The following is a 10,445-nucleotide window of genomic DNA, read 5'->3' on the forward strand; positions in this document are numbered from 1 at the left end:
ATTCTTCGATAAGGGAAGGTGATCAACAAGTTTTTGGGATAAGAACCTTCGGTAAAGGAAAGGGACTCCCATCAATTTTATATACAGATTGAGCTCAATACCCTCCAAAGCCAAACTAATGTTAAAAGAATGCTTAAGAAAAGTTAAAATCAATTTCATACCTTGCATAAATAAAGAGATTTTAGTCAACAAGAGATTGTTTTCTTTTCATGCAAAGAGAAGTAAGGAGAATGTCAAAAGAGAAATTAAGTCAAGATTCATGTATTTGTATTTGTATGATTTTATGTTATAGACATTCAGTTATGAGTCACATGTGTCATAACAATAAGTAAATGAGAAGTATCTAAAAGTCACACTACTCCGATTAATAAAGACTTTTAAAAATAATAATTGAACAACATTGCATCATGATTGTTTTTATTTTAAAACTCGAAGTGGTTGAGGATGGATATGATAACACTATGGGTGTGTGTGGTTGGAGGGAATACAAGTATATTCCCAGGAATTTTGAGATGGGAATATTTTATTCCCATGTTTGGTTCAAGATATAAAAAATTATTCCTGGGTATGTTTTATTCCCTGGAATTAAAATCCAACCCATTTCATTCTCATCTCCCCCCTGGTTATCTTTCATTCCAATGGGAATAGAATGTGTATAATAAAGTAAAAAGACCAAAATACTCTTGTCAATTTCACTTCAACCCTTCTTTTCAGATTTTTACTCCTCATTTGATCAGAAACCCAAACCCTAGCAGAGCTCCAATCCCATCGAAACCAAAACCTAGCTGAGCTTCTTCCCCAAATTCATGGAGGCTCCACCGGCGTCAGCACCGTCTCACCACCGATTTGAGTTTGCACGACCACCCCTCACCTTATTCTAGAAGGAAATTCATTTGCGTTCGCGTTCCATCATCGCAGCTCACATCGGTTCACTGCTGTATGCTTGTCGCCGTCGCTGCTGCGCCTTTAGCCAGATCCTCCGCGTCGCGTGCTCGCGTTTGGTCTCTCTCCTCCGTCACTCTCTTGCTTGGCGTCGAGTTCACCGTCGACGAGGAAGCTTTGCCACCGTTTCTCCAGTGCTTCGCATACGGTTCTCTCTCTCCCTCTGTCTCTCTTTCACTTTCGATCTCTCTCTCTCCCTCTCTCTCTCTCTCTCTCTCTCTCTTTCGATCTCTCTTTCTCTCTTGCCCTCTCTCACTTTCTTCTGTTGGTTGCAGGGGATACTAAATAAGAGCAAATCGGTTGCTATTGATGCTGGAAACAAGGGCTACCCTCCGAATAAGGTATGTAAGTTGATGATTACGATGTTTTTGCCACCAAATTTCTGATGATTTGATGATGACACTGATCTGAGGTAGTTAACATCGATGTTAAGTTTGCATAAGGTCACAAGTTGAAAAGTTGTTTTCCACAGTGAGTGCTTTTGAGTTTGTGGTATTTGAAATTTAAGGGGAGAAAATGAAGGTTAGATGGTGAATTGGTGATTGAGTTTTGGAGCACATAACCTAGTCATGTATTTGCTGTTTTTCATTATTTTTCAAGAACCAAAATTGCTTGCAATTCTTTTACTCTGTCAGATATTTGCAATTATGTCACTGAGAGCTGAAAAAAGATAATTTTGTTTCATTACAATTTTGTTAGCTGAACTTGAATTTAATCAACTTAATTTATTACCTTTCATTAAAATTAAATGATGATATAGAATTTCACTTACAATGACAATGTATATTTCACTTAAATGATCATTCTTTTAGTATAAAGTTACTATGATTTTTTGAGCAATAAGTGATGGACTTGCTGGAATGCTAGCAGTGTCAATAAAGAAATCTTCCAGTGTAGCTAGGGATTTTAACTGGTTCCCTAGGGAAGCTATTGTTTTCTGGCACTCTGCAAGCTTTCCGGCAGCCAGAGCTAGATCCTCCTGACATAGCAGAGATCATATACATTACATGAGTTGGCCAGAATTTGAAAGTCTTAGATAAACACCATTCCATGACCTCAAACTTACACATATTCACAATAAAAGTGGTTTTATTATGAGTTAGTGTTCAAGAACTTACTCGCATATATATATAACTACTTCCTCCAAGTTATGTAAAAAGTTTTGCTAGCGAGTGTCCATAGAACTTGTTACGGAGCTAAAAGTGGAATATTTTATAAAGATAATGAAATGTTTAAGTTTCTAATCCATTGAATGAATTCTGTGATATAGTTTAATCAAGTTGGGATTTACTAACTAAAGGACAGACTTGAACAATTTCAAAGTTACCAACTAATGTTCTGGGTATCAGGTTCTCAGGACTTGATTGTCAGTAAGAGTATACTTCACGTTTAGCTCAGTCTAAAAGATTCAAAAACAAAAGAAGCATGCAACTATTAGAGTGGTTGGTAATCTAGCGTTCAAACTCCTTTTTTAGGAGGGTTAAGTTTAGGTGGTTCTGTTCTCCTGATGAACAGTTACACTTCATCAACAGTGTTTTCTTTTTCTTTCTTTTTTTTTTTTGCAGGGAGGATCTCTTATCATCCTGTCATCTTATTTGATTCTTCTCTACGTCTTAATGATACTCTTCTTTTATCAGGAGAAAAAATGTTATTTTACCCAAAAAATTTCTTTTATCCTTCAAGTTGCAAATGTCTGCCACATACTTGCTGTGTATTTGATGTTTGAATAGCAAAACTTACAATATAAAATTTAAAAAAAGCTGAAGAAGTTGCCTAAAGCATGTATGATAGCGTATCTTGTTGAGGCCTATGGTACACTGAACACTTTTGACATGCTTTCTATATTAAAGATGGAATATGAATATTGATTGGTTCATGGATTAGTTATAGTCCTAAGAGGCCCTTTTTATAAGCTTGTTTTAGTATTTGATCTAAGGTTTATATTTTTAGGTCCAGCTGCTTTTGTCCAAGGACACATTTGGCTGCTTATACACCATCAATTAAGAAGGGTCGACCTGTATTACAAGGACTATTGGCTATAGATCACTTAACAAAGGAGGTAAGTTTTAACTAAATATTCTTAATATGGTAGGAAAGGTTTTAATTTCTACTTTTTTCCTATCAAATAACATCATTATGAGTATGACAAGATAGGACAAATGGGATTTGGAGCTTGAACATTATTATTTTATTTTTTAGGGTACAAAGAAAGGGGGTTTTGAACCCAGGGTACAAGGGAAGGGGAACTCTATCCTAATCATCTACCCCATTTAGGCTAATCCCAATTAGCTAGCTTGAACATTATTTGATGACTATCCTTGATATTTAATTTCATCTGTAGTTTGAGAATGCCAGATATGCTCCCTTTTAAATATTTCGAATAAATTTAAAGTATGGCTATTAATTTTATTTTTTAAATGATAGAAAAAGTTTACATAGAATAAATAAATAGTTAAGTCTTCTAGCTAAATATTTTAATATTTTTTTTTGCAGAATAGATCCCAAACAGAAGATGAAAATTATTGCCTGCATGATTTTACATTTCGAATTAATGAATGACCTTATGGTTAAGTTGTTGATGATTTGCTATGTTTTGATTATATTGCAATTGAAAAAAAAAGAAAAGAAAATGGAATGATAGTTATAGTAGGCAAGTAATAAGAGATGTTAGTGTTGATAGGATTATTTATTTTAGTGATCTAGCATGTATAGAAAATACAAGAATGGATAGATGTGCCTTTCATGCATTGTGTAACATGCTTAAAAGAGTTGGAAGGTTAGAATCAAGTAGGAATATGGGTGTGGAAGAAATGGTTGCCATGTTTTTACATATTATAGCACATGACGTCAAAATTAGAGTAATAAAGAGACAATTTGTGAGATCTGAAGAAACAATTAGTAGGCGGTTTAATGATGTATTACTTGCTATTTTGAGATGTCATAATCTCTTACTGAAGAAACCTCAACCATTTAGCCAGGATAGAATGGATGAACGATGGAAATGGTTTAAGGTAATTTATTTTGCTAATGTTATTAAATCTCATATGGTTGGTGTTCTTTAGGATTGAGTTAATTGATCTGTTTTGGATTTTAGGATTGTCTAGGAGCCTTAGATGGTACTCATATCAAAGTCAATATTCTTGAGGCTGATAAGCCTAGATATCGAAACAGAAAAGGTGACATAACAACCAATGTGCTTGGAGTGGTTGCTCCCGATATGCAATTTATCTACGTACTGGCGGGTTGGGAGGGTTCAGCTGCGGATTCTAGGGTATTGCGAGATGCACTATTTCGCAATGGGTTTAATGTTCCCCAAGGTATTTTATTGAGACTTTAATATGTTATCAAAGTAACCATCTGATCTTTCATTAATTTTGTTCAATTGTGTATGTCACACTAGGTCATTATTACTTATGTGATGCTGGATACATGAATTGTGAAGGATTTTTGGCACCTTATAGAGGACAAAAATATCATTTGAGTGAGTTTAATCTACATAATCAACCTAGTACAGCCCAAGAACTTTTTAATATGAAACACTCACAAGCTAGAAATGTTATTGAAAGGGCATTTGGAGTATTGAAAGCAAGATGGAAAATTTTAAGGGGAAGGTCATTTTATCCTATTAAAACTCAAGGAAGAATTATAACTGCATGTTGCCTTTTGCATAATCACATTAGAAGAGTGATGGTTGTGGATCCTATTGATGAGATAGTAGATCAAAATATGCTTGGAGTAGATGGGGGGACGATCCACCATATTGAGACGAGCGATGCTTGGGGTAGATGGAGGGATCAACTTGCACAAGAAATGTGGAACCAATGGAGGAGAAGACATCATACACGATAATTGTGTTCATTTTTCTATGTATGAGGTTGTCTATTGTAACATTGATTTCATTTTATTGATGTGTTTGCGTTCTTGTACAAGAGTTGTGCGTCTGTTAGTAAATTTTAACTTTTTGAGACTTCTTTGTAACTTTAATTTGGATAATAGTAAAGCTTTTTAATACATATGTGGTTAGAATCGTTGAGATTTGTTTTATATAAGTTCAATTATGGATTATGAGACGAATTATGAATTATTGAATTTTTGAAAATTTAGATACGTATTTTGTGTTAATTTTAATTAAACATATTTAATATTAGGGGAATTTTAGTAAATTTAAAAAATTTAGAGTCAATAATAATTTAACTAATTTTAGTAAATTTAAAAAAATTTAGAATCAATAATAATTTTAATTAAAGATATTTGATATTAGAGGTATTTTAGTAAATTTAAAAATAAAATAAAAATAATATTTTATTATATTTATATTTTATTATATATATTTACTAAATTTAATCATTAATATTCTAATTAAAAATTATAAGGGCATTTTGGACAAAGTATTCATAATTCCTAAATATATTAAATATGAACCAAACAAAAACTAAAACATTCCTAGGCATATTATTAATATTCCATAGATTTTATTTTTACAAACCAAACATAGGAATACTATATACTTGGTAATATTATTCCAAGGAATCATATTCCTAATAATGATATTCCTAGACATAAAAATTAATCCTTGAACCACACACACCCTATATAGATAAATTATTGAGAAACTTTTGTTTCTCACCCTTCTCTTCATACCATCTTTAGGAACGATGTAATACGAATGGATACATTACTTGATTGAGTTGAAAAGACCAGTACACTAGTAGGAGCGGAATATTAAGGACATAGATACGAAACGTTAAGTACTTACTCAAATTCATGTATTAAGGATGGAGAATAGGCGATTGTTTTAGTCATAGTTATTCAAAGTAAGAGAATTAGAATTCTCTGTGTATCTTATTGTATCTTTATAGAGTGATTACAATTGTGGCTATGATGTTTATTTTTTTATATGATTATTTGATATGAGTAAAGTTTGTCATTGTTTTGTCTTTATAATTTAATACACCCATTTTCTGTATTAGTATTACTATCTACTTATATTTTTTAACTAATAATGATTCTAATTATTAAGGTTCTTGCTATTTTCAAATAATTTTAAAAATAAAAAAATTAGTTTCCACTATTTTTTTATAAATTATTTTATATAGAAATTTTAATTTTAAAAATTTTGTAAAGTTTGAATATAACAACTAATATAATTTAAATAAGATTTAAACTTAATTTAGAAATATTAAAATGTTACGACTTTTACAAAGAGTGAACTGCATTTTTTTTTTAATTTTTAATGAAGAACACCGAGGGAGAATTGTGAAAAATGTATATGTTAAGGTGAATTGTAATTAAATAATATTAATTTGAACAAATTCCTTATAATATAATGTGATTTTGGCATGTTCTACTCTGTTTTTTTCTATTCTTCACCATTTTTTTCTATTTGTTTTCTATTTTTATCATTTCAGTACCATGAAATAAGAAAAACAAAGGTGAGTGAGAGAAAAAAAAATGAAGACTGACGTCAATTTAAAGGTATATTATAATAGTTATATTCTACTACATAACACTTAAGAATATAAGATTCTTATGTAAAAATTCATGTGTATTTATTATTTATTGTTTCTTTCATAATATAGTTTGAACAAGTTAAGAGTGTATTTTTATTAAAATATAAATCTTTAAATATTAAAGTGAGTAACAAATTTTTTGCATATCCATCTTGTGTTAGCATTATGTGAGTTCATGCAATTTTAGATCATGTATATCACTAATTAATTATGATATATGGATATTGACATGGATATAGGATATAACACAATACGAAATATATAGATACACGAATTTTAAATTTCTATAAAATACGACAATACGGCATATATATAAAATAAAGTATTTTTATATAAATTGTAACAATATTTTAATATTTTATTGATATTAAAATATAAATTAATATTTTTAATATTTTTATTTAATTATATAAATTATTTAAAATATTTTTTATTTTAATAAATAATAATATATTATTTTTAAACTCATTTTAAGAATACATCTTAAGAATAAGGTTAAATACACTGACACGTGATGATATTTAGGTATATCCAAGTGTGTCCGAAATTTTTTTTTATTTTTTATTAAAATATTGTTAGATATAGAACACACGCGGTTGGATGATTATCGATAAGTGTTGTGTCTGAAATATGTCCGACACATAAATACGACAACTCAGCAAAGTATCGGTGCTTCATAGTTAATGAAACAAGTATTGAAAAAATATTTTCAATATATCATCAAACTCGATTATAACTATTAGTTATAAAGTTGTATGTTAGATTCAATTAGTTACTTTTTAGGGTTGAAAAACTTGACCCGTGCAAAGAATGAAAAGGTTATAATAGTAAAAGAAAAGAGAAATTTAAAAATTACTATGAGATTGTTGATCCAAATGAAGATGGGATCAAGTGATAGCACTATCGAGGCATATTTGACAAATGCACTAACAAACTAATATTTATTTGATAAGTTATCTTTTATATATACTCTTGATCTTAAGATTATGCACACAAAATTTTTAAATATGTGAATATAGGTGTATAAATTAGATATTTATATTGTGAATTTATATATTGTATAAAATAAAATTATTAAAATCATAGTCCAATTACTCTTTAAGAAAATAAAGTTGTCATTTGGATATACCCTTATTAATTAGAAGCACATTAGTACCGCCATTGTACTTTGCATTGTATAATTTTTTTAATGTTGTTATTGTTGCAGACCCTCTTATTGTGATGGACAATAAATTTATTGTTGAAATAAAATTCAGTTCTAGAAAAATTTTATGATTACAACTAAAAAATTATATCGTTTGTAGAAGTGTGAGTTACTAGACATGAGTCCGAACATATGACATTTTATACCAAATATGTACTGTATGAAACAACTAGGATTGTCTTATTAGGACTATCATGATTAAAAAAAGTATTGTTGGGAGATAAAAAGATATCACAATAGCTACACTTGTATTTGAACTATCATTTAATTTCTCAAGATCATTCTAAATTGAATTTAGACACCATTGCAAAAGCAAAAAAGACAGTAGTAAAAGACGTCAAATATCTAAAGTTTCGATCTATGATTTCAAAAGTTTATTAGAAATTCAATTACACGATAAGTTACTACAAAATATAGTTGGCTAAAGAAAAGTTTGTTGAACAATTATTTGGTGATTGAAAAATTTCTTATGAAATATTTTTCATATGGTTTGAATCAATGTGTCAAAAAGAGTCATTAATAGTTGTGCAATAGAAATTATACCTGTTTATTATCAGTAGGAATTGGTGTAAGATGTTTGCATACTAAAGTGAGTCTTTTTAAGTTTCTAACTTTATATTAGAGAATTTAGACAATAAAAACCACTTATACAAATAGACGACACATACTTATATGAAAAAAAAAATACGAAAGAACTCTTAGTTATAGTTTCACATGCATTTTATAAATTTAACATATATGTCTCACACACCTAAGTGATGCAGCTCTGTGGGTGTAACCATATCTACCACACTCATATCTATTTCTAATAGGGGTTTTGACCTTCTTCGAACATTTTCGACATGATTTGTGATACCAATCATTCTTGCCAGAGTTAACTAAAACTATTGTACCGGCAATCTATATAGACCCGTCCTGCAAATAATAGCAATGAAATTAGACTAAGTAGATTCTTGTAATAATTGTTCTCGCCTGTGTTGAGCTGATGACTTCTTCTATAGTTTTAACAACAACATCTCCCTTTTTTTAGCTCGTCGGCACCAAAACGCGGGCCATGATATGAAACTTGACTAATTCTAATCGAGTTTGCCGGTTTTTCAGAAAGCCTCCTACAAAATTATTAAATACCGACATCACAACCCGTACACACAAAAAAATTTCTTCTCGCATAATCACTCATTGTGGATGTTAACTAATCTGTTACGAAAATCACTAACCTCTTCCAAGTCAGGATTAATACGTAACTTGGAATACTCAAAGTGACTCTGCACTGATGTTTTTTCTATAAGAGAATATAGATTATTGTGAGTCACATATTCTTGGATTGTTAATGCCATTAATAGTAAGCAAAACAACAACCCATTTGGTGTAAATTCATACCATTCCACCTGCTCAATTTAAAGCATTGAGCTATAACTATCAAAAGCTCCACCATTTCTTCCTCGAGATATGGTAGAATCTGGTCTACCATTTCTCCAAACAACACACACCTGCTGTTGTTTCTGCATCACAATGTTAGAATAATAGAAATTTTGTTAATAAGTGCAGTCATAACCAAAGTCAACAAATTAAACTACTATTGAGAACTCTTATTCAAGGTCTTTGATAAAAATAGCCAAACGCTTAGTCTCTCTGCCTTTGCTAGTAATCAACTCTCTTAGATCCTCTTTTTCAACGACTTCACCAATGACATCTACACAACAATGAAAGGTCCAAACCAAATTAATTTTCTCACACGACACATTTGTTAGATAAATTTATAACTGATAATTTTTTTAACTTTTGCATTATCTATGAGTATTGAATCATCGATCTTGTCAGCTCCAAGCAGCTCCACGATAGGCTTAAAAAAAATGCCTCCAGAAAAAAATGGGATGCGGTATCGGAAGAACAGTGGTCTTCTGTGCAAAATTGATGGCCCATCTATTTGTAGTCAGTAGGAACACTATTAGAAACCAGAAAATAATCAGATATACTATATATCCAACACACTTATTTTGATATCCTGAAGAACCATCTCAATGCCATTGATTTCCTTGTCATTGAATCTATTTGGAACTTTCCATAAGTGCACAACATAAACCTTGAAATTCCATTGAAGTTTTGTTGGATTAACATTCATTAACATATATATTTTTGCCATGTTTATGCAGGTTTGGAACAAAAATAAACTCACTATTTTTTAGTAGATAACACTCTAAAATAGTTTCAGGTTTAACGTAATGGTTCAGCACGTGTCCTGAGCATCATTTTATAGGTAAGTTTGAATTTTGAAGAAGATGAAAATATGATTTTACTGTGCTAGTCTATTATTTTATTCACATAGTTGTATATTGTTTAGTTTTCACGTGTCAGTTAGTGGAGCTATGCACTTGTCAAGTACAAAGAACTCCACTTGTTGAGTAGCAACCTATCCACTATATTCTTATAATATAGTAATAGATTACAAATTTTACTAGTATTTTAGACTTGTTAAATATTTTTTGGCGATTCGAACAGATTCGTCTTATTTTTGGGAAGGCCTTAGTAAGATAGGATGGATAGCCCGCTTTAATCTTTAAAGAAAAGATAGGGTGATGTGATGATGTTGACAAAAAGTAGAGGAATTTATGGTCGAGTCGATCTCAGACTCGATCTTAATAGTCCATTAGGTTTATTTTTGGACCGATTCGAAGTAACCCAAAATAAATCGGGTTAAACCGAATCAACCTCTTTATTAAATTAGTATATATAAATTTATAAATTTTATATAATAAATTAATAAAATTTTATTTTTTAATAATTTAATT

General features: G+C 30.4%; 1 long non-coding RNA gene across 4 annotated transcripts; it reads left to right on the forward strand.

Annotated features, from left to right (window-relative positions):
- Positions 759–3,350, forward strand: LOC110268895. Of its 4 annotated transcripts, none has more exons than XR_002357633.1 (3): positions 759–1,090; positions 1,218–1,283; positions 2,893–3,350. It is a non-coding gene; the product is annotated as an uncharacterized LOC110268895 (long non-coding RNA). The 4 variants fall into 4 exon arrangements; XR_002357630.1 differs by lacking the exon at positions 2,893–3,350 and adding an exon at positions 1,703–1,732; XR_002357631.1 differs by lacking the exon at positions 2,893–3,350 and adding an exon at positions 2,300–2,309 and having other exon boundaries at positions 760–1,090; positions 1,218–1,291.

Source organism: Arachis ipaensis, chromosome B02, assembly GCF_000816755.2.
Source record: "Arachis ipaensis cultivar K30076 chromosome B02, Araip1.1, whole genome shotgun sequence".
Taxonomy (NCBI): Eukaryota; Viridiplantae; Streptophyta; class Magnoliopsida; order Fabales; family Fabaceae; genus Arachis; species Arachis ipaensis.